At 40.0% G+C, this 24,956-nt stretch overlaps 1 protein-coding gene and 1 long non-coding RNA gene across 4 annotated transcripts in view; one reads left to right on the forward strand and one right to left on the reverse strand.

Moving 5' to 3' along the window:
- cdh4 (cadherin 4, type 1, R-cadherin (retinal)) overlaps positions 1 to 24,956 on the forward strand; it is a 288,822-nt gene that overhangs the window by 26,302 nt on the left and 237,564 nt on the right. The gene's annotated exons all lie outside the window — the stretch shown is intronic.
- On the reverse strand, positions 8,910 to 9,874 carry LOC118598732. The gene is made up of 2 exons (XR_004947824.1): positions 9,193 to 9,874; positions 8,910 to 9,161 (listed from the first exon to the last, which is right to left on the reverse strand). It is a non-coding gene; the product is annotated as an uncharacterized LOC118598732 (long non-coding RNA).

A 24,956-nucleotide genomic window follows, 5' to 3' on the forward strand; every position in this document is an offset into this window, starting at 1 on the left:
TTACACCTCGATAACCTAATAGATATACTAATTTGGTTTGAATGAAAAATGTTCCTGCTGGCAACCAGAGATTTAGAGTTTATTTGCATAAATTTGACAGCATGAGGAGCAGCCCCACCAAAAAAAAAAAAGAAGAAGAAAAATCAACAATTTTAGGCTATTTCTCCTTTTTTGAGAAAAAAAAAACTATCAAACCACAGGACATAACTAAATCTGTTTATTGCCTCTGGGAGGCTTGCAGTGCCAGCAAACTCCAACACTTCCCACGAGTGTGCGAAGCCGTCCTGCTGAGCCGCGCAGAGAGAAGCAGGCCTTCAGTCAGGGGAAAATCTTCGTAACATTTGGGAACATTTAACTAAACGGGACTATGCTGCAATATTTGTTCAGTTTTTAAAATACAAAAACATGCAGAGCAGCTGGAAAAACAAAGTTCACGAGATGAAAGAAGAAGCCTCTCCTTACATTAAAAATGAACGAGGTGAATTGTTGGTGTTTTCATCTCAAAATTTCACCTAGTTGTCAGTGGAATTTCCTTTTTAATAGTTAGGAAAAAAGATTACATAAAAGAAAATCAATATTTTTTTTTAGAAGGTTTTGGATTTTTCTTTACACTTTACTGCAGTACTTTTATTGTTGTATTTAGAAAAATAAACCAATGCCAAATCCATCCAAAAAACAAACCTCGGAAATCATAGTATGTTCATATGTAGAATATTTTTAGGACGTTATTGTCTTGACTGAGAGTCCTCATCACTTTTTCAAAATCAAAAACATGGAAATCTAAGAACCTATTTAACCTTGCAGAAACACGCAAGCAAAGATGTAAACCGATGCATCTAAGAGGCGTTTGGATGAGCAGCTTTAATGCGCTTTTAAACAAAAGCAAAGAAAAGGCCGTCAAAACGATTAAACTATTTCCCACTCCAAGTGATAATGCTGTCTGTTTAGAGTGTTATTTTGTTACATTTTGCTCCTATTTTGGCTTAGCGATCTTTCAGTTAGTCACTTTAGTGATCAAATCCAGGGGATGAACAAGAGGTTCCTTTAGGTAAAAATGTTTAGCAGTGACGTGACATGAATCTTTAAAGTACATATAAAGACTCAAAGGCAACAAAACAATCAGTTTGGAAGAAAACTAATAAACATTTCAGAAATGCCAATTATTAACACTTTCTTCTTACTGATAGTAAATACAAGTAACAGCTTTATCCTATGGTTGGATCAAAACTTTCTTAATTTCTTTGATTTACTGTAATTTTTTTCATTGTTAACATGATCAATGTAATTCTAGTGGATTCTGAAGGAGAAAAGCGACGTGTCGCTTTTCTCCTTCAGAATCCACTAGAATTACATTGATCGTGTTCATGCTTGAAAAATTTGACTAAGTTAAAGATTTTGTGTTTAAGCGTCACCGGCGACGCCTCATTTGTCAAAAGGTCAAAATCCAGAGAATCAAATTCAAAACTTTTGGAGACCTGACCCCCTAGACTGTGGTTTTGTTGTTAGAATGGGGGTGTGAGGGGCTTATTACTTTGTTACTTTTGCTGCTCTGATCAGAAATGGAGTTCATTTTTTACTTTTTCTTGGTCTAATTCCATGAAGCAGGAATTGTCAGGAATAGGTCACATAAGGATCAGCAGCCTTCAGGTTCTTGTTCTTCTTCTCCTTTCCTCTTGGTGTATTCATCCGCCCGAAGCTCTGTATGAACTTCTCTGTGCACTCTGGAGATAAAATCTTTCATTCCAGAGAGAAACGGAGCAAAAAATGAGGGATGTTGACGAGGGGACGCTCTTTTTTTTTTTTTTTCCCCACCATCGCATGTGTTACGTAGCATGCACACACTGTATGTGCCGCTCTCAGTGGGGGAATAATGTGTGCATGCATGCTTGCTTGATCTTCTTCCTTATTTTCAATAATCTTACCAACCACCACCAAGCTGGAGCGCTTGCAGGCAGAATTCTAAATATTCTCAAGGCTGGAAGCAAAGCAACATGAATTTCAATGAATTATTAAACAGGATTATTTATTTACTTCCTCCACACCCTGAACCACCTAACTGACAAATCTACATACCATTTTTGGTAACCTGTGGCATATTTGTAGGAATAATTTACTCTCCTGGCTGAATATCTTCTTTAGGACGTGGAGTCTAGTCTTTCCTCTGCACACACCTTTAGGAAACAGCCCAGGGGACTTTGAACGCTGCTCTAAAATCAAAATGGATTTTGAAAGTCTTCTGCTCCGCACTTCTCATCAGGAGGAGTCTCTTCCTGCCATTTGCATAGTTTGATCCGTGGCTGTCACGTGGGGCTTCTGCATTTTGGTTTGTTTTTGATATTGTGAGAACCAAGTAAGTGTTGTGAGCGCGCTCCAGCCAAACGTGTGTGTGTAAAGAGTGTGTCGGCAGTGGAAGAAAGAGATGAATAAGCGAGCGGAGGACTGGAGCCCTGCCAGGCAGCGAGACTCCGACGCACTGCAGATGAGCCAAACCTCCATCCATTCACACGGAGCCCTCCGTGGCGGGGTGACGACTCGCTCCCACTGTGTTTGTCAGCATCCGTGCATTGCTGATTTTCCTCTTCACAGATATTGTGCTGTTTTACAGGCATAATTAAATATGAATCCCAGCCTCGTGAGCTAACATCCTCGCTTTCAATTTAAAGTTTTAATGAGAAAATCTTGCCAATCCTGCTGCAATTTATTTATAAAACCCTGCCTTAACGGCAGCAAATGTCAAATGTGGTCACTGCAATATTAAAAATACAGCCCACGTACAGATCGACAGCCGTGCGCGTGTTTATGTATGTGACTGGGACTTACACATACATTGGGGAGATCAAAGGCACGCTAAAATGAAGTTGATGCAGTTTCTTTACATTTCCATCCGTTCGGTGCGACCAGGCAGCTGCAGGCCGGAGGCGCCTGCTCACACTGGGGTGATACACTGTGTTTTTATTGCACCGAATCAGTTAATGAATAGACCACTCTGGGAGAATAAATGCACATCCCTGTGGTGAGTCGGACAAGCCTCTTTCATTGTGAGTCGCCGCTGAAACCTCATCTTCTGACAGTGATTTATGAGTATTGATGAGCTGCTGTCAGTCCCGCAGTTTAAACACAACACTTAAAAACAAAAATGTAAAAAAATGGGAAGCATTCCCGGTCGGAGCCAGGAGGAGAAAGGAAGTCCATTTCGAGGAAAACTTCTGCCCTGCCAGTCCTGTTTTACATGCAAGTTGAGAAGTCAATTTTTGTTGTGGAAAATATGCAGAACGCCTCAAGAAAAAAAACAAAAAGTCAAGAGTAAAGAGTTTTTTTTTTTTTTGGATTGGAATCCTGAAACATTATTTTCAGAGAGAAGAAAGGAGTCAAAGATGTCCTCCCACACAGAGGAAAAGCCAAACTTATGAACAGCTGCATGGAAGCATATGGCTGCAACACCGCAGCGAGTGAAATCTCATTTTTGATCTTCATTTAGACTTCTTTGATGCAAAAGTACAGTTTATTTTTGTGCATGAAGACTAGTTATCATCATGACATTGCAATAAAAATACAAAAAAATATGAATGCATACAAAATATACTATTTACAGAATTTTTGAAAGTGTTTTTCAAAAAATATCTTTAACTTTAAACTCTCCATTCTTCTTTATCAGTTCATTTTGAGTTTTTTTTCAGCATATATGCATGAAAACACAACCATCTGTGTTCTCCAAATCTTACTGTTTAGTTGGATTGTAAGAAAAATATCAATTTAGTAAAGTATTGCTATACTTTATTTGGCAATACTCGTATCGATTTAAAATACTGCCAAGGCGATATTTAATTGTTATTTAAAAGCAAACATGTAGTTCAGTCTTACTTTTGTTCTCTTCTTAAATGTTTCTTAACTTCCCAGAATAAAAGCCCCATGAATGTGCTTGGGTAAAAGCAGCTTGTTTATGGGATAGAGTTGTGGTGTTTATTGTTCTGATCGTTAAAGAACGTGTATTTTACAATTTTACTATATGTAAAATGTATTTATATTCAGATAATTCTTAGGTTATAATTGAAAAAAGTTCTGAAATATTGTCTGGTAGTTTGCTGGGATATATATTGTGACATGTAAATCGCGATACGTATCGTATCGCCAGACTCTTGCTATACCCACCCTTACTGTTTCACTGAAAAAAGATCCTGTGATTGTTCAGTCATTTTTGCCTTTTCAAAATCATCTAAATCAGCATTTCTCGTAGGAAAGTCGTGTCTGCGGCGCTCTGCACAGCTGCTGCGGTGCTGACCTCTCACTCGGAATCACTTAGGTTGGTGCTGCTGTGGAGCTGAGTGGAACTGCAGGAAGCAGCTCGGTGTGCGAACTTCCATCTGAAGGCGCTGCGAGAATGTTGGGGGGTGGAGAGGTCTGGCCTCAGCCTCCCGGGGGGGGGGCTTCAACTCTGCCTACTACTGAATGTTTCTTTGAAGCAAAGGAGGGAGGTTAAGTGCTGACAGGGGTGCGTAATGGCTTCCTCAGGTTATAATATGTTAAGGGGGCGTGCGTGCTAGTTGTCGTGTGTAGTTATGTAAATGCTACTGAATCAAATCCAGCTGAGCAGAGCCGAGTGCTGCAGAGCTCAGGTTACATGTCCAATATTCATCAGAGAAAAGGTATTATTCAGGCCAGCGGTGTGCTGATGCGCTCTGACATGAGGATATCTGTGGGTTGGTGCATTAAAAACCATCACACGGCTGCACGCCGCACCGTCCTCAGCAGGGTCCTAACCGAGGCGGTCCGCTCTGATGACATGCTGTCCGGTGGAAACGGGGTGAACAGCTGAGGCGGGCTAACACGCAGAGGCAAAAACCGCGTCCCCACTGCTCCCCCAACAGTCTTTCCCTGGATGCACTTACCTTTCTCTATCTCTTCAACATCATTTTTCTTCCTGCGCTACCCTTTGACATTTATCTCTCTGCTCATTACTCACCCCCCCTCTCCCAGAATGCTCTTTGGTGTGGCCGCTTGTCGAGCTGCCGCTGAACCCGCCTGTAAGGCCTCTGCCTATTTTATTTGTTTTACTGAATCAAGGCCACAGCAGCGAGCTCTGATAGGCCTCTCCATCATGCTCCAGCGAGTGATTGATTTCCGACGGGCTTTGGGAGACTTAGCACTTAGAAAACAAACACAAACAAACGGCGTGCGCACGAGTCAAACCTCCCACACACACAAACATCCTTTTTCCAAAGCGATAGTTGACATCAAGGTAAAAACTGAACAGTGAAAGTTGAATAATTGAATTTCTGTCCACCCAGCTGTTTTATTAAGACAGAGCAGCTTCCAGCTCGGTTTTCATATATGAGCACTCTCAGTAAAAGCTTCTGTTTGCACTTATTTAGATTATTCCCCATCAGCTCATTAGCATGGATGCTGTTGCCCCTTGGCAAGAGCTCTTCCTCTGACATCCAATTCCATCATTTATGCTGGCCAGTGCCAGTATCCAGATAGATGGCACACTGGCAGAGGGGCAGCAGCCGGCTCCTCATCTGTATAAATCAGCAGAGTTTTAGATAAATCCCAGGTCTCATGTAGGGCAATATTTCCTTCAAATCTCTCCTGTGTGCAGTATTGCAGCTCTATGAATCATACAGTATTGATTTTTTACACCCTTTAAGCATCAGGAAACTGGCTCAGCCACCTCTGTTTCATATCTACACGTGTGAAATGGGATCCACGCCGCCCTGCAGTCCGCTTCCATTTAGACGGACGGCTCTATTGATGAGGAATGATAAGGGCGAGATTTCAGAGGGATGTTTGAGGAAGACGTCGGGCTGATTTGGAAGGACTGCAGCGACAAAGCTGTCAGACTGATGAGCATGCACTGTGCATACACCATAGAGGCTTGGAGTCTCGCAGAGCAAAGAACAAAATGCTCCGTCAAACTTTGTGCATGCTTATGTTGTGTTTGCACATAAATACAAGCACTACAAAAGGCTTTCAAATGACACGATTTTAATCTGTTATATCTCATCTTCCTCATTAGCTAACAATATACAGTTCCAGTGTACGCAAGCTCTCCACAAGTTATTTTGTGAGTGTTCTAGAGTGTTGTTTTCATGAAAATTTCATTTTGCAAAAGTTATTTTGCAACACGGATTTCTAAATGAAAAATTCCAAATGATGGAGTCTGGTGCAGAAACATTTTAATCACAAAAAATAAGCTCCTTTCATAAACCTGCAAATGTTTCTGCTTTTGTTTCATCCTCTGACGAGTGGCAAGCCTTTGGTATGAATAGATTTTGCACCAGAGGAGCTTAGCTTGCTTTGGAGATGGCAGTTATCACACATTTTCTTTTATATTTTTAACATATTTATTTATAGTCTCACAACAGAAACTTAAATGGTAACCAAACCCTAAATCAACTTTTTTTTGGCTGTTGACTTGTATAACTTAGGCTTTAAAAGTGCTGTCTGTTGATCATTGTCAATTTTTGACCATTTAAAATAAACTTGTTTAATAAAAAAAATTTAAAAATGGTCAAAAACCTTCTGTGTGCTCCCCCTATAGGTTGAATTGAGATGTTACATTTGAATTTTATGATTGGTCAAACCACTCAAATTCCACGTCATTGCTGGTACTGGTAATGCTAGTACTTCTGTTGTCCATATCAGACAACATTTTGTTGCCCATAAAGTTAGAATGTTTTTGGCTTAAATTTATACTTTGTATTTCCATACTGTGTATATTTAGAGCTGCCATTAAGAATCCTTCACCCTCCTGCAGTTGTACGCTCTGGATTTTACAGCACAAAGTTTAAAGATAAGCATCTAAGTCAAATTAGCAGTTTGATAAGTCATGATCAAGATGAGATAATATAGTGTATTCTAATGATCCAGTCAGCCTCTTGAATTTTCAATTTTATAAGAAAGTTCAAATTACAACCAGAGATAAAAGTTAAAAGTGACAAACAGATGTTTCAGAGTCAAGGAAATCAGGCTAAACTTTACTTAGAATATAAATAAAGTCTTTTTTCCCCCCTTTTTTTTTAATTATGTATTGTAACGGAATGCTAAAATATGTTTTAGGAATTAAACATGTGTTCTTTCTTTATTGAAATGGAGTTGTTCTACTTTCCCCACGTTATTTTTCTGGAACAGCTGAATCACGTCTCATCAACAAGCGAGAGATGTGAGTAAGTGAGGGATGGAGGGGGTGAGGGGGAGGTAATGAAATTCCCACATGGCTTGTACATCCCCGAGCTCGACGCATCAATGAATGAGCAGACCTCGCCCGTCACTCTGGAATTGGAGCACACACACAACAATAGTGCGCTCCCCGTCGAGGAGCGGGGTGCAGGAGGGCATCAATTTGCTCCTGCTCTCCCACTGAGCTTGGCATTCAGCAGAGCGTTCCTTATTCAAAGAAAGCATCCACAGCAAAATACAACCAGTGCCATCTGCTCCATCTCCCTTTGCCTCTCGCCACAAAGCAGATGATTATCAACTGGAGCCTGCTTTGCTTCAGCGGAGCAACGAAGCACCGCAGCGAGCAGCCAAAATATCAACTGTCTGCTTTTGGAAACTTTTGACAAGTTACAGGCTTCCTGCTTTGAACTTGGATTCTCATAAATGAGCTTGTTCCCTCCACAAACGATCCATTGACATTTTATGCAGCACAAAGCATTTGGAAATACCATCCATAATCACATTTTATGTAACTCTCTGAACTTTTCTATTTCATAGTGTTTGCCGAAATACCATGGTCATGATGGGCCCTCGTTGAGTCGAGTAACGGCGAGAGCTTTGAAAGCTGCTTTGCTCCATGTTTCTCTCAAATCACATCTCACAGCCAGAGACAATAGAGGATGCTCTGGATGGAGGCCACAGGGGTCCATTCAAACTCTCCCATGCTCGTCTAGATGGCAAGTGTGAGTCTCAGCAGGCTGCTGTGAGACGTGGGGCGAGCGGCGAAGGGATGTGCACACAAACACGCAACCGGTTGTGGCTCCATGTAGCATCTCATGGATGATGTTGTTTTGTGTGAGATTTCCACGAAGGTTAAAATCCACTCATTCTGTGCCTTTCTTTTGACCATAATAAAAAGGTGCTAAGCAGAACATTAGAAGGTTACAATCTATTCAAAGCTGTTTCTGAGTCTTAAAGACCGAGTAATTATAAATGTGTCTTTGGTGTTTTTAACATGGGTCGATGGAGGTCGTATACAAAGAAAACTAAGCTCAAAATTGCATTTCTGAGTATTTTGTTATTCAAATCATGCTGAATCAGGAGCAGACAAAAAAGGGTTGTAGCTGTGTCCTGGAAAATATGATGGGAACAATATAGAAATTGGTGTCTTAATGATTGGAGAGCCTCTGTCTTGAGGTTGCTGGTTAAATATTTAGCCTTTAGGTTTGATTGGAACAAATAACAAGCAGTAAATGCCTCATCCTTGTGAATCTGTGGGATTACTGGAGGGCTCCTGGGCATGAATCGGTGTAACTTTGTGATTGGGAACAGGGTGCCTCTAAAAATGACAATTCAGCTATCAGTGGGTTTGACTGAGATTGCTATGACAAATGTTCAAATGAACCAAGGTTGTTGTGTCGGGAAATGCTGAAAGAAAAGCTGCAGACCCAGTTTTGTTTTTGAAATACAGGTGTTGGGATGCAATACCATCGAAAATTGAAACTTTGGCTTTTTCAAAAAATGATGAATTGCAGTAAGTGCTCACTTTTACCCTCTTACTGGTTCTTTTCAAAGAGCATTTTTTGTTTGGATATTTTGAGTCTCAAACATTAGCAAAGGTCAAGGTGCAGACACAGCTCATCAACCTACTGCTACAAACATTTCCCTAAAATGTAAGAATACATCAGGTAAAGACAGATTTGAAGTCCAAATGCCATGACTTAACTTCAAAACAATCAACATAAAAGTAAAAGTTTTTTTTTTTTTTTTTTACAATTAAACTAATATTTTTATCCTTTCAATATTTAAAATGGATCACAAATTGTCTGCTCTGAGTTTTGGATTTGTAGACACATTACCTGATGAGCATGCATCCCTCCTTGATTCGTTTACCTTTAATTAAATGAGTATTCAAAGATAAACAGCCATGTCATTGCTGTAAGCACTAATGAAGCTTGACAGGACTCTGCACACAATGCAGTCCTCAAATTATGTCTAATATAGACCTTGACTTTATAACATTAAGTGAAATGAAACCATTTTCTTGAAGATCTTTTCTCTATTCCTAACCTTGTTTTTTCAGTGGTGACATTTTTTGGTCATAGTAAAAGAACTACAACACTTTTCTAAGGTAGCTAGCCTCTCAGAGTCCATTTATACAAGAGGCCACTTACACCCGTCCACACCACTCTGTCTTTGAACAGAATTAGCTTTGGAAGAGCTGAGAGTACGAAGGGAGTGAAGAAGGCTTCATGAAGTCAACAAGGTAAAACACCATGTTGTTTTTATCAATATCTGAGATGTGATGATATGCTGACTCCATTCTGAAACCATGACCAGCCGGCATATGGAAACACAACCCCTAAGTGTTTAAGTGGACAACTGACAGCGATGTTGATCATCACTGTAATAGCTGTCAGTCTGGGTCTCACAGTACAGTGTAGGTGTATGTGTGCTTTGCAGAACTCTCAATCTCTTTCTCCAGACTTTTTTTTTTAGACGAATGCAGAAAACCCCAAAGAAAAGAGTTTGTCTGCATCAAATGCATCACATTCCACTCTGCTTCATCCCACATGGGGAACATGGCATTCTGTTTTGCTTGTCACCCTTGTCCTCAAGAGTGTGTCCTGCCTGTTATTGCGCATTCAATGTCCATTCTATCAGTGCACAAATTTCATATAAAACAGCTCCCTCCCCTAAGCCCTAATCCGATTTACAGCATATTTGTGTGCCTTATAAAAGCCTTTAAGTCTGCCTCACAGCTCGCTCAGTCTGTTTTTTTCACACAGTAGATCGAGGACAAGGAGATGACATGAGGAAAGGGACAGAAAGTCAAATGGGAAAACAGGGGAAGTGGGATAAAGACATGCCAGAGAATGAAATGCAGACTCAATGAAAGAAGAGAAAACAGTGCATGCAGACAAGAGCAAACAGCCGCCCCCCCACAGTCTTCGCTGTGCTGCTGCTGTTTTCCTTCCAGCCTGGAAAGCATAAGCTGCAAAGCTCAAGCAATGATTTCCCCACCATTTATATGAAAAAATACGAAGCACATGTCAGCAAACAAAAGCACACCGGATAAATGCAGATTTGTACAAAGGCAAAGAAGAATAGAGATGGGAAAGATTACAGACGAATCATCTGGGGCGATTTTACAGTAAATCGATTTGTGCGAGACGTGCAGCTCAGGTGAGCTGACAGGATAGCAGGCTACGGGGATTAAAGCCAACTGTGATGGGTGGGAGGTCCAGAATGGTCACAAAGGAAGGAGAATGAGCAAGAAGTCAAAGGGCGCGTTTTTGCACAGATCAAGCTTTGGGGAAAGAAAAAGTCTGGGCCATAAACAGCATGTACCATTATGTTGAGCCGCAGAGCTGCTTTTGATAAAGCCAGGTGAAAGGACCCAAGCAGAGTCCGGCTAGCTTCCAGCTGTCACCGTTTGTGTGGTTGGAGGACCTCTGAGTGGGCAGAGAGGGGTTTGCTAAGGAGGAGGCGGCGGCCGCTGCTGCTGCTGAACATCTAATATCTCGGTGTTTGCGTGTGTGTCTGAGCGCACACGCACACCAACACGGTGGGGACACAATACTATTTGGATGAGCTTCACATTCATTAACAGTTCATAGAAGAAAGGATAATTAAAAGCTTGCTGTGTTTGTAATTACCCCGTAGCACCTGTTCCCCCTCTCCACGCTCTCTTTGCCCACACTGCCTGTCATAGGTGATGTGAGGCCCAGGGGCACCATTTATTCCGTAAAGTTAGATGAGATTCATAAAGTCGAGGCTTGACTCATTAAACCGCATGATTCAGTAAGCCAGATCAGAACAAGAATGAGCAGCAATATTAGTTTGATTCAAAAGCAATTAAAATGCTCCCTAAAAATGGAATCACTGCATGGAGAATGTCGTTCAGATGGAATCTGTTCTCATAACTGCATCCGCTTGTAAAGGTGCACAGCCAGACATCCGCCGTGGGTCAAGAAAGGTGACGTTTCATTACCGATGTCTCGCTGACCGGGGTCACGAGACCGTCAAAAATTTCGCCCCCTTCCCGCAGGGACTTCATGACATTTTAGTGTCCCTTTTCTGGCTGAGTGTTGGTCATTGAAAAGCAAAGATTTCCTTTGAAATTAGGCGCAGACTCTCCGCATTAAATGTCCTTGTAAGTTTAATGAATCAGTACAGATGTACTTGAGGTTCTGATTTGGTATTATGCCTGAGTGGAGATGTAGGAAAAAAGGCAAAAGAAAGGAAGAAAATAATTAAAAGACTTTTGTGAAAGTATAACATGCTGACCTCTGAGCTACTTCAAAATCCTTTGTTTGGATGTCAGTGGCAGTGAATCAGGCTCGACTTTCAAACTCATCACTGAGTTGGACAGATCTTTCATTAGTCCCTTTTCATCTCAGCCCATCATGGTGGAACAAAATGCTGCAACTGTAGTTGGAACACCTGATTCCCAACCAAATCTCAGTTCCAAGATTCCTGGTCATTAGATAGCTTTGGTGGATCCTGAACAGGTGTGCCATGCACTTAACGTTCTCTGAACAACCAGCTGGCTATAAAACAAACTTTAGAGCCTAAGATAATAAGAACAAATATATATATATATAAATGTGCAATAATAATGCTATTTAAATTTGCATTGCATTACTTTTATATTGTTTTTAATGATAAATAAAGCTAGTGGAATAGCAAAGGAACATGCCATTGTTTTATCACTAAAATGTTTTCATTAATGTTTGAAATAACAATTCCTCACAAGATAACAGCCGTATACAACTTGTATTGCAGTGAGAGTTAAATTATTCTGTTTATGAATGATTATACACTCGTTACTACAGAGGTATTTTAATGGAATTTGAAAATTGATTATATATAGAAAACTGGACTGAGTGATCCCTCCCCCCTCGTGTTTTAAATAGGAAGTACCTGCTGGCTCCAAGAAGCCAAAATCCCATAAATTTATAGTGAGAAATAAACAGCCATTACTCATTCAATTTGTCAGTATAACCATTCTTGCTTTGATACCTTTTTAATAAAATATTCTTTCTAATCCTTTATTTTTTTCATTATATTTTTTGTTAGTCAAGTTATAAACTGACCAATCAGATGGGTCAGCTGGCCCCCCACATGCACATTTGATTGACAGATTGTCCCGAACCGCTTTCAGTTGAAGGGGTGTGGACTTCATGAACTCATGATTGACGACAGTAGTTGCCATAAAAATGTTGATTCAGACAGACTTGGACCAATCACTGTTGTCTGGCTCCAACATGGCAATGACTGTATCGCGGACAAATGTCAACATGACTGGCTAAATTTTGCTAGAATGGGAAGTAAGGCGTTTTCTATGGGTGCCGTCACACCTCCTCTGTCTTATTTTCTATATACAGTCAATGAGTAGTACCCTTGTGAAGTTTTGGAAATTTGTGTCTTTTTTCACGTTTATGTTTGAAACTGTTGTTTGTCATGAGGAGAATGAAATCCTCTCAGATTTGCCCCAGTTGCTCTTATGCCTCCGTCACAACTGAAGCTTATGGGTGGTTATGGGATTTTCAGGTGACTCACATGAAAAGTTAGGATCATAGACAACCCGATGAGTCTGTAATGCAAAAATACCCATATGTCATGAATGTGTGTATCTTATATCATCCCTTCAAATGCTTCATGATACTTTTATCACACTCACGACAATCGTACATTTTACTTTCTTGACATCCCTTGAGGTGACCCTATGAACCTCAGTGGTACTGCAAGACACCTTAGGATGCAGCTGCTCCTGTCTGTGACCCTACATGAGCCCTGATAACCCAAAACCCACAGCACCCTTAAGTCTGCCTGTTACCAAGGCCTTGAGAATATGACAGATCCATTCTTCATGACAGGAGGGCGTGAATATGAAAGGATTGACGGGAAAGAAGAAAGCACAAAAAATTGGATTAACATTGAGACACAAATGAATGGGTTTACCGACTACTAATCATTTTGAACCCAGTCCTCCTGATCGCATACTGACAGTGAATTCTTTAACCCAACAGGTCAAAGGTGCATGAGTAATGACTAGCTCGCACAATTACAAATGGATAATGGCTCCCACCTCCCACCCTCTTTCTGATCTGATGGCTTAGTGAAGAAAAGCCCGGTAATGACACTAGTTTCATTTAGGCCACAGTGGGAATTTCTATCAGCTGTCTGGCATAATAATGACCATTCGGCCAATTTTCCTCCCTTTTATCCCACCTGAACTTATTTTTTTGTCTGAATCTCAGAGTGTCTCTACAAGGTAGAAAAGGTCTTCTTATGAGGCGCAATTTCAGGCGATGTTTGCTCTATTCTGACAACATCATAAAACATATAATTTCCTCTCACTTTTACATAAAAGGGGTTATTTTCACAACCCGAAGCAAGCTATTCTTTAACACTTTCATAACAGAATTGAAGCCTCTGTGAATGCGACATTGTGGTGTTGACGATGATGATGATAGAACCTTTTTTCCACACATTGAGGATGAGCAGAAGGGTTGAGGAAAGCTTTCTCTGTCACCTCTGGTATGCAATTGCTCATTTTAATGAAAGTATTAGAACATATGTGAGGTGCTCTACAACACTAAATGAGACCACAGAGGGGTGGAGGTGATAAAGAAGATCTAAACAGATTTTTGACGCGATGAAGAAACTACTTTCTGTGCTTCTTTGTCTCATGCATCTCTGAAACACTGAAGTTATTTTTGATTATTTTTAAACAACTGTCCCACCAACAGGACCCCTTCTGCTGCGTTCACACCAAACGTGATTCACACCTCAAATTCATGTCGGACGCCTTTCTCCTTCAAATTTGCTGCTTGTCCAAAAATGTGTTCATAAACTAGAAGCTCCAGATGAGTCTGGGCGAAGCTAAAGTTTTTAGCCTCATCACTACATGGAAGCATTGGCTGCATATCTAATTTGCAATGCATTGAAGACACGCTCAGTGATCAACTTTATTTGTTTTAAAGAGTTCTATGAAAACATTGGTAATCATGTCTCCCTGTCTGGATTCATGAGATCATTCAGAGGCTCTCACTCTGTCGCTGTCGCCCTATTACTGGACTGTTACCGCACAACATCAAAATGTGATAAGGCGGCCACTGAATAATATAAACTTTTACTGAAAAATCATCTGGTCCTCGTAAAATGTAAACTTTTTCTTATAACCTTCTATGGCCACTGTGTGCTGTGTAAAAATGAGACTGCAGCCTCCCGATTACAAATACAGCTGTGCGGCCAAATGCCGAATTTGCTGAAAAACTTACAGTTAGGTCACCACGCTGTGGCATTTTGGAATATGCACCCATAGTCTTAACATTGAAACTGGCTGTCTCTGATGCTCAAATCGCGTCGAGTGTGACCACAGCTTTACAACTACCCAAATTTATGACCAAAATGCATTCAAATATATAAAATAAAAAAAGTGAAAATCCGAGAATCTCCAGAAATTCCTTAATAAGTTCATTTTCTAGACAAAAGCACCAATACATCAAAACACCTGAGTATGAGAGTTGAGATAATAGTGATTTATGAAAGTTGTAATTATTTGGAAAAATCCCCAGTGCCTGCTATGCTGGAGATCCACGTTATTGTTTTTCAGAAAAATAAAACACTTTTTGTGGAAAATTTGTGGCCTTTTTCAAACTAATTTAGTTTGAGTTCTGCTCACCAGAAGGTGTTAGTTTTTCAATGATTTTTCACAGAAGCGTTTTATTTTAACAGATTTAATCTTTCTTATTCAGGTGCACAAAATAGGCGAAAACAATTCTTGACAGGTCGGGTTTTGTGTAATTCTTTTCTTCCTCACTGGGAATAAAACTGCTAAATGAGTAGCAAAGGCTCAGATGTGTGGTGAGCAAACAAGGCTTTTCAATACATGTGTGTGAACAGACTAAATAAATTTCTTACGCTTTACCAAGTAGCTCTGGGAGACAGCCACTCTCATTGTGTGAGCTTGCGACAACAGCCCTGGGGGGTGTCCGTCGGGGCGACGACTATCAAGTTTATGCAGGGAATGAATAGAAAATTTGATAAAAGCAACAAGTGCAAGTGAGCGAGCTTTCAACCAGGGCATGTTTATCTCGGGCTGATGGAAGAAAGTGCAGAAGAGAGAAGCTCCAAGAGGCCAGAGTAGGGAGGGTGAATGGGGAGGGAGGGGGTTGAATGAAACTCCCTTCACAAAGAATGGCAGCATTTAAGTCCAGCTACATTCACACCCTGTTCCTCTTTTTTTGAACAGACCTTTCTAGGAGCAGAATTTAGACTAAACAACACTTAACTACTCGTTTATCTGAATGACAAGTGGAGAGGAGGAGAACAAAGCAGAGGTGGTGCTGAAGAGGAGGCACTGTCTCCTTTCAGCTTCAGACATACTCTGTGTTTTACTCCCTTTGGATGTTGGAATGGGGGATAACGTCAATCCATCCTTTAAATATTGATTTAAAAATCTCTAAAACATCACATAAAAAGTGTCTGCTGTCTTTATAATTCACAACACATTTGGCACTTTGTTTTTAAAAGGCATATAATATGTCACCATAGAGTTCTAAATAGCAACAAATTAAGCCCAAATTACTGTAATGTGGAGAATATGTTGGTTAAAATCCTCTTGCTTGAAATGTCTCGCCGCTCATCCAAGTGGCTTCATCAGTCTGATTGGTGAAGGATTCAGTCCACATTTGTGTCGTCCAGGTGGGACATCCACATTCCTGCAAATGAATGGCTCATTAACATTAAACAAGAAGAGAAACCAGAGTGTACGTCTACTCGTCTTGTAATCCCCCTAACACCATTACAGGGTTGTTGGTTGTGGTCGCCCTATAAAGTCTTGGTCTTCTTTGGAACTAAGGAAATGTAGAAACTGATGTATCCATCCCTTTAAAGTGAGAAGGGTACGCTGACTAGAGTTTACTCTGCCCATCGCAAAATAAATAAATAAATAAATAAACAAGATAAAGTGAATTGAAAGTTTTTTTTACTTCATCTAACTGAATGGAAAAAAAAGAATAAGAAATGTTTCCCTAATAATACGTAAATGTACGTTGTTTTTTTTTTTATGGCTGACCCTTATGATTAAAAAATATTATATAAAAATTAATGTTTTTATCTGCTGTGGAAGAGCAATCAATCTCTGATCGGAATATTGCAGGTTTGGTTCCGGATCCAGTTCTTGTCAAAGTGTCCTTGGGTAAGACCATAGACAAATTATTTCATTGGACAAAGGAAGCCAAAGCTGTTTCCGTGGCTTCCTGATACTTCCATTTTGTAACCCAATGACAGAGATTGCTCTGAGTCAATAGTGTTTTAGAGGACCTACTGTCGTCAATCATGAGTGAACTTTTTGGAAGTTCACACCAATTCCAGTGGAAGTGGGCACAGGAGAATCTGTCAATCAAACTTTGAGCTTGGGTCAGCAGGAACCACATTCTTTTACTGAGGCATGTGATTGGTCAGTTTACAACGAATAACACTGAATAGACACTTAACCCCACATTACCCCTGGTGGACACTGGTTGGTGAAAGCTTTGGCCGCTGAACCACGAATGGGACCGTAACTTCAAAGTGCTTTAGGCCTTTTAAGAAGGTGAAGCGCTATATAAACATACACCATTTACCATTTACTTTTTTTGACACTATTTTGTGCAAAAATGTTTAATTTGGGAGGAAAAAAAGTAAATGGGAGTTAAAATGAAAATGCTCCTCTTTGTAATCAGTCATCATTTGACTTAGAACTGAAGGTTGGTATTCACTTTACAACATAAGGTGAGGAAATTGCTATTTGTGACTAACTTTGTATCAGTAACTATGAGATGTATTTACATCTTAGAGAAACATGTGTTCTGTTCATTGCTGGAAAAATGTGTTGGATTTAACCTCTCAATCCAACCCTCGGAGCCAAGTTTCAGCCAGGGAGGCATTGGCATTTTTGGTATGACCAAACAGTGGATTTGAACCTATCATCTCCCAGTCAGAGAGAATACTGCAGCATCTGGCTTTGCTGAATTTAGATGTGAATGTTTCTTCATTTTCCAAATATAAAAAAAATATTTTTTCTCTTTTACTTTCACTCAGTCATCATTATTTCATAAACCTGCACTCACTTTCCAGAGCTGCAGATTTATTGCCCGATGAAAACTTTTCTCAACTTCTGGCTTCATTCATGTCTTCCAACGTGGTTCAAGATTCAGTTTGACAAACTTCACAGCACTTAGTTTTCATAAAGTTTATATAATTCAGTTTTGTGTTAAGAAATAACAGGAATTTTTAATTCTTCCTATCAAAGTGCAAAACACTTCACTTTGATGCTTCATTCTGATGAGTTTATTGAAAGAACGTCAGCCATAGAGAGTACTTTAATTTGTGAAGACCAGAGTAATGATGAACAGAAGTGTAAAAGAAAATGTAACTCAAACACAATAAATCATTGAATATAAAGTTTTTTTATTTTTAATTAAATAGATTTTTAATTAGAAAATAAAGACTGTGCCATGTGGTTGTAATTGTGTTTCTAGAGGCGGTAAAGCGGTTGTCTTCGGTTAAAACAGTATAATCCTGATAATAATTAGGTAATAGATTGGTAATTACATCACATTGGTGTCATGACTTGATTGGCTGGATATTGATGTGCTCTTGGATCAAAGTTGTCTAGTGAGACAGAAAAAGCTTTTTTTAACTGTATTTCTAGGCCATCTAAATGTTGAGTCTCAAAATTAAAAACTCTGAAATATTTAAGACAGAAAATAATATTTCAGGAGATAAAACTGAAAATCAAGGATTAAAATAATTTAAAAAGATAATTCAAAGGTTTAAAAAATCTGAATCTGAAAAAAACTTCTTTAGTTGTGTGCCTCTATATGTAGAAAAAAACCCACAAAAATAAGTTTCTGAAGATTTGTATCAATACTGGCCACAAAAAGCCACAGTGGTAGATCTGTAGTGAAGAGGTGCCTATGATTAACATCTGCCTCATGTGAGCGATCACCCTAACTGCTAATGTGGCTGTCATACACAACGTCTGGGTTATGAAGAGCCCAGAAGTAATCCTGTTGGGACGTCCAGAGAATTGATGTAGAGGCATTTGTCAGCACTCATCTTTCACTGAAGATGCTGTCTATGTTCAAAGTTCTTTACTCTCTGGTCTCTCCTCTCTTTTTCCACATCTTCCCACTCACAGCTGCGGGTTTCTTCCACGTTCAGAGTGTTGAACGAAAAGGCTTCAGATGGTTCTGAGCTGTTGGCACACAACTGTTATAGAAATCCCTTGTGCTCCAGTGTTTATTGAGGGCTCCCAGTTTGCAGATTTGTAGCATTTTTCTGTCAGAAGCGGTCCTTAAGGCTGCCGTAATGCCCATGGTGGTTCGTAGTTGAAAACCCCGGTGAGTGCCGCTGGATTATTCTCGACATGTTTTCTCACATCAAAGGCAGAGTGTTGTGGGTTTTCCAGTCACCTCTGTCCGCGTGTTTCGCAACACCGCAGCCAGAAGAAATATCTGTCAGCTTTTTGAGAACTCCATACTTGTCTGTGCTGCAGCATCACTCTCTCAGACAGGAGGTTGTACAGTAGCACTGCAGCCCTGTGCCCGCTCCCCACGGCCTGGACGTCTGTTAGTACACTGGCAGGGAACAAGCACTTTAGCCCACCTAGGAACAGGTGATCCTTCACAGATGGAAGAGGCTGCACCCAAGGGAGTTCACGCTCTATCGTTTGCATCTTTGCCTCATAAATCTTTTATAAAGGATGTCAGTTTTGCTTACACAGAGGAGAGGCAACTGCCCCTCAGGGCCAGGATGAAATACACTTACAAAAGGCTTAAGTTGGTTTGTGTGTCTGCTTGCTTGTGTGGGAAAGAGCAACTTTCTTTTGTGTTCCACTTCGCACAAGTATGCTTTTATTCTAATTTGATGCTGGTTCTCTCTTAATAGTGCTTATCTTATTGTACAGCATATTTACCATATTAATGGTGGCAACTATTCATATGCAAATAGGAAGAGGCTGTTTGGAATGTACCCAGCCCCCACCACCTTCACATTACACCCAATTCCTGAATCACTTAGTTTGATATGAATTCTAACCGGAGTATTGTGTTTTTTCTGGAGTAATAGCCTGCAGCACGAACGTCTCACTGTGCTCCCATGGTTCAGACTCACACATACATGTATTCAGAAGCAAGCAAAGCAAAACTACAAATTCCCTGAAAGATGATTAGCAGTGGAGAGACACAAAATCATCATGTGTGTCATTTTCTCCTTCCAATTTAGGTCTCGATTGCTGGCTTTTCAGAAGAGTAACGATTCATTGACTCAGTCGTTGAACCGATTTACAGTATATTCCTACAATCCAACCAGATGGATCTGTCTGAGGGAAGTTAGTAATTGAATCTTATATCATTATAAAATTGCTTCAACGTGAAATAATTAGATTATGATTGATATTGGGAAACACTATTTGGATTGAGGTACAGTAGGTTTATTTTACTAATGTAAAAATGACCAAGTGCCGTCACAACATACGTGATGGTGGTCACTTTCAATGTTAAGTCAGTATACAAACAATCTGAGGTCTTGCAGCGCGATTTGAGCGACAGGTGCAGCAGTCTGGCAGCAGCATGATTTAAGCGGCGTGGCCAAATGACTCGATCAGCGGGTAAAATACAAATCAAATCATGCGAGCATTTTTGCTCTGAACTTTAATCCATTTTCTTAACTTGCTGGGGCTGCAGAGTTGCAGGAGACCGTCCCGTCCCATCCTCGCCAGCCTGTCACACCCACAGCGGTTCTCTGTCTCCCGGCCAGCCAGTGACCCAACAGAGAATGAGCCGCTCCTCCTGAATTTTGTGATTTTTTTTTCTTATTTTCATCGAGAAAAATTATTAAAAATGTCCCCTAATTTTATTCTAGTTTTTAGTTTTCCCCTCTCGGATATTGAGCCTTCAAACTGGGTCACAGAAACACAGCGGAAGCGGCTGTCATTAAGACTCCCCCTGTCATGGAGCAACCTGCTGCTACCATCTCCAGTCACCAGAGGGAGCGCTCACCAGAGTTTTGAGCTCACCACCTGCCATCACCTGGACTCATCAGCATCAGCTGTTTCCCATCACCTCATCACCTCCTCAGCATATAATCTGGCTCCACACTTCACTCTCTGTGAAGCTTTGTTTGTGCCACCCTGCCTGCATCTCTGAGCGTTTACTCCTGGACCTGACCTTCTGCCTCCGACCCTGCTACGCTGATTGCCTGCCCCCTGCCCCTGACCTTCGCCTGGACTCTGACTCCTCTTCTCGCTCGTCTCGGATGATCCCATGCCTCGTGTATGACCTCTGCCTGTCTGACCCTGCTTACTCTGTAGACTGTTAATAAACCTGCTGCACGTGGAACCAGCTGTCTGCCTGTTTCGTGACACCGCCCCTGGAGTGGGAGTGAAGCTCCCAGTCTGAGGAGAATCTCTGAATGATCTCGTGAACTCAGACATGGAGACGTGATTACCAATGTTTTTGTAGAAGTTCTCCTAATAAATAAACCTGATCTGTCAGCATTATTTGTGGCTTCCATAAATCAGATTTACACAGACATTGCTCCATGTAGCGATTAGGCTAAAAAAATTAGCTGGTAGCTCCTCCCACAGCTCAAAAACACTTGACGGGCAGTAAGAAAATTCCCCGGCTGGCGAAGGAGAGGGGACCAACCCGAAATCGTGTTCGATGTAAATGCAGCATTACAGTCCAATGTGTGGAAACACATACAGTGTGTGATCATACAGAGTGGTAGAATGTTCTAATGATGTTCCATTTGTATTACTTTTATGTGAAATACAACAGTGGGGTGAACATTATTAAACTAAACTGTGAATGGATTTGCCATTAATTCTTGTTTACTTGTTTGTTTGTATACATATTTATTTTTTTAATTATCTTGCATGTAATACAAGGAATCTTGAACACTTCACCAGTACTGTTCAAGTATTTCTCTCTGAGTCACTCTGGCTGAATTTTTGGTTAAATATGTCCTGGATCACTTTTAAACCAGTGAATCAGATCACTCAAAATGAATCAATATTGACTATAAATCAGATGGGCATCCACAAATTATTAAATATATTTGATGTTAAAAACAATTGTTACACCCCTAAAGTTTTTTTTCTTTTTCATTTTTATATGTGACGGTCCACAGACTTCTCAGCTTAAAGGTGGCATTTATGCTTTTTGCTCCCCCAAAATCAGTTTTTCTCAAAGTCGAGTGTTAGTATACACCACCCCTGTCTGCTTGTTCCACAGAGACAAACACCGAGTTGCACAGTTTGCATCTTTAATATTCCGTTAACAAACTGCTCCTGACAAGTGGTTGACCTTTTTACCTTTGCAGTTGTTTTGCTTTGTCAGTTGGATCGTACATGTTTGGAATATGGTAACTCTGGTCAGGCAAAGAGCCAACGAGGCCTGTAGGAAACAGTGCCGCAGCTTGTTGACTCCTTGTTTACAGTGATGTCTCATCATCCAAACAAAAGGCAGAATTTGAACGCACACATGTTTGAGCTAGACAGCACAGAATCTGCCTGTAAATGTCAATGCTCGTTTATGCATGAAGAGAGCCCGCAGCCTCCCTGGATAATTTCCGCCACCCCGAAGTCATTGTTGCCATGTAATTGTGTTTGTGAAACTCACCTGTTTGCAGGGAAGGCAATACGGGCACTCTGAATCAAATTGATGTCATTTATTCTGCCTCTAATGAGTGATTTAATGATACAAGTGTGCTGGGCTGAAGCCAACCCGCAGCCATAAGGAACCGGCGCCCCTCTCAGGCTGACTTACCAACCAAATGAACACCATTATTGCTTGTGTGCTGCATGAATGGATATGATGAACAGGAATTCATCACGCCGTCTTTCCCTCCCCAACTTCTACGTTGGCTTTGTTGTTTTCCTGCTCGGTCTCATGTGCCTTGTTCATTTTTGAAACTTTTTTCTGTAAACATTTCTTGACATTTTTTCTCATCTTTGAAAAATGACTCCCACGCTCCATCAGTGATTTGTTTTTGTTCATTGTTCAGTTGTTTGGCATTTCTATATAATCATATATTGTAGTGAGGATTTGATTAAAACGCTGATATGTTTTTTGCTGCATGGCATCAACACAGGTGCAATATAAGTAGAGGTGCAACACTTTTCATATTGTTACATTTTACTGGATTTTGCTTTTTAATTTAAAATTATGAAATAGCAATCACATTCATTTCTTAGAGATGTTGCTGGTGGAGCCTCTTTGCGTTGCAGGCCGGAGTAAAAAGTGTTTTCTCACCGTCCAGCCTTGCAGTACCTGAAAGGAGGTTCAGTCAGTAATGCATCTTTTTCTCTGCTGAGCTGAAAGGAAAGTAAGAGTAAATGACTATCGATTGGGCAGCCGCAGGGTTGGGGTTCGCAGCCTGCTAACTGCCAATCTGGCTGAGTGGCTATTATTAGCATTGCTCAACATGTCGTGCACGACCCAGGTAAGTGGCTGTCCCTGACAAATGCTTTTTGCCAGCCCAGTCCATTATCTGTGGGAGCAGGATGACCGCTGGGCCTCTCTGCTAATATGCAAGGAGATGCTTATCAGTTCAAATTAAGAGGAGGCCCTCCCAGAGACCGGGAGATGTAATTGTTTTTGACAAGCCACAGCCCCACGGCCATGAACCCTCCAAGGAGGAAGCGGAAGCAACTCCTCGCACTGATGCAAGTGGGGGCTCATTGAAGATGACCACTGTGGAATATTTCAGAGAGGATTCTAAATTTTTTTGTTTCATTTATGGATGCATAATCAAAACTCACCTTAAAATTGCTTTCAAACGTTGCCCTGCAGAGCCAAAATCAAATACTTTTTTTTCACATCCGAAGGATTTCATGAATGCAGACTTTCTCCTCTCAGCATGGTGATGAAGTCTGAACGACTTTATGTTGAGCAAATTGGAGAATTACACAAAATTTTACTGACATCTTTATATTTTACCACCAAAGTCGAAATAATGTCATTTTTTGTTTCAAAAAAAGAGAAAATGAAATAGGAAAATATTCATGATCAGATGTCCAAATTAACAGTAACATTTTTCTTTTTAATGCAGAGAAATAGCAACTCTACTACCAGTTTCTTCTCAATGATTGATCTTTCTGGTTTAAAAGTTTATTTAGCTGCTGTACTACTTTTTTTTCTTACCTAGTTTTTAACCATAAGTTATGACATAGCATTAAGGCAACCAAAAAAAGGAATAATACAGAATAAGTATGTATATTTATAAGAAAAAAAATCATACAATTTTGCGCAATAGAGTCAATATTTTACAATAATGAGGTTATAAGTTGAGAATTTACAAGATTAAAGTCTTATATTTATGTGGCAATAGTCTGAAAATATAGGTAAAGATAAACAAAACAAAAAAAAGAACCAATACTGTGCTTTAGTATGACAGACAGAGTATATTGTCCTTCATTTAGTTGGTTTCTCAAATAGGGAAAAATAGCTTAAGTCTTTTAGCAAGTGCAAATTGTTTTATCATTAGTAGGCTAAAAGGACAATAAAAAGAATTTGCAAGACACTGGACCTTTTCAGAAGAAGAATCTCAACCCACAAAGAGTGCATTTCGGGTGGGTGTTGTTTATGCCGTCAGCAGTAAAGATACATGTAGACTTACTCGGTTTTATGCATGAACTGGACACATAATTGTGTTCAATAAAAACATGAAAACATAAATTTGTGCGATTCAAGATTACAATTTTTTTCTCAATCGCTTTAATTTAGATTGAGATATAAAAAAAAAACAAAAAAACAAAAAAAAACACCTTATGTGTCCATTAAGTACAGAAAATGAGGAACTCCCAAAGGGTTCACGTACTAATTCTCACTTTACTACAACGACCCTGTGTAGAATGCATGTGATAGTACATCCACTTGTTGATCTCCAGCTCTTTTTTTTTTTTTTTTTTTTTGGACTCTCTTACCTCCAACCTGCAGAGGACATGCTTACCTTCTCTGGCTGAAAACCATGGCAACAGAGTTGGAAGTGCTAATTTTTATCCTGCAGCTGTAAAATACATAATGAGTTCGGGAAGTCAAAAAAGCCAATGCTGATGTGAGGAAGTTATTTTAAATTTTAAACTCTGCTTGTTTATAAAGGCTCAAACCCTCAAAAAATGGCAGGAAATTGCATGTAGAGCATATTATCTTTCAAAATCAGTTATTTTTATTAAAACCATTTTACACTTCTGTATTTTGAAAGAAAATAAAGAAAAAGAAAATAAAGAAAGAAAACCATTTTTTTTTTCTTGGAGATTTGGCTGTTACTGCACATTTATCTATGATACAAAACAGATCCACCACAAGTCAAAGACGCTTTTTTTGGAGCGAAGGATTGTCAGAAAATAGTGACTCATGTCAAATAAAGCAGTTTTGGTCCTTTAGTTTTAGTTTTGTTGAAAATAGCTGTTAATGAAGATGAATGCACTGTGGTTTGAACTGGAAGGACATGATGAACACAGATGTAGACTGTGGGCATCAAACCATTCTCAGTTGACATTCAGGAGCCCATAGAAGAAGTCCCCACACAAACCAACTATTACTATTAATACAAGAGAACTCGTACTTTCATTTTATTTGATCCACCAATCTAAACACTGCAGTTGAATTTTTATTTTTTTTATTTTTCTGTTGTCCAGTTTGTTGACCCTATGGAACAAAATGTTTGAAACTAACAAACCTGGTTATTATTTGTTCTCTTTCTGTAATCTTAAATCAGTCTGCGTGACAGAGTCAGTG

Source organism: Oryzias melastigma, linkage group LG5, assembly GCF_002922805.2.
Source record: "Oryzias melastigma strain HK-1 linkage group LG5, ASM292280v2, whole genome shotgun sequence".
Lineage (NCBI taxonomy): Eukaryota > Metazoa > Chordata > Actinopteri > Beloniformes > Adrianichthyidae > Oryzias > Oryzias melastigma.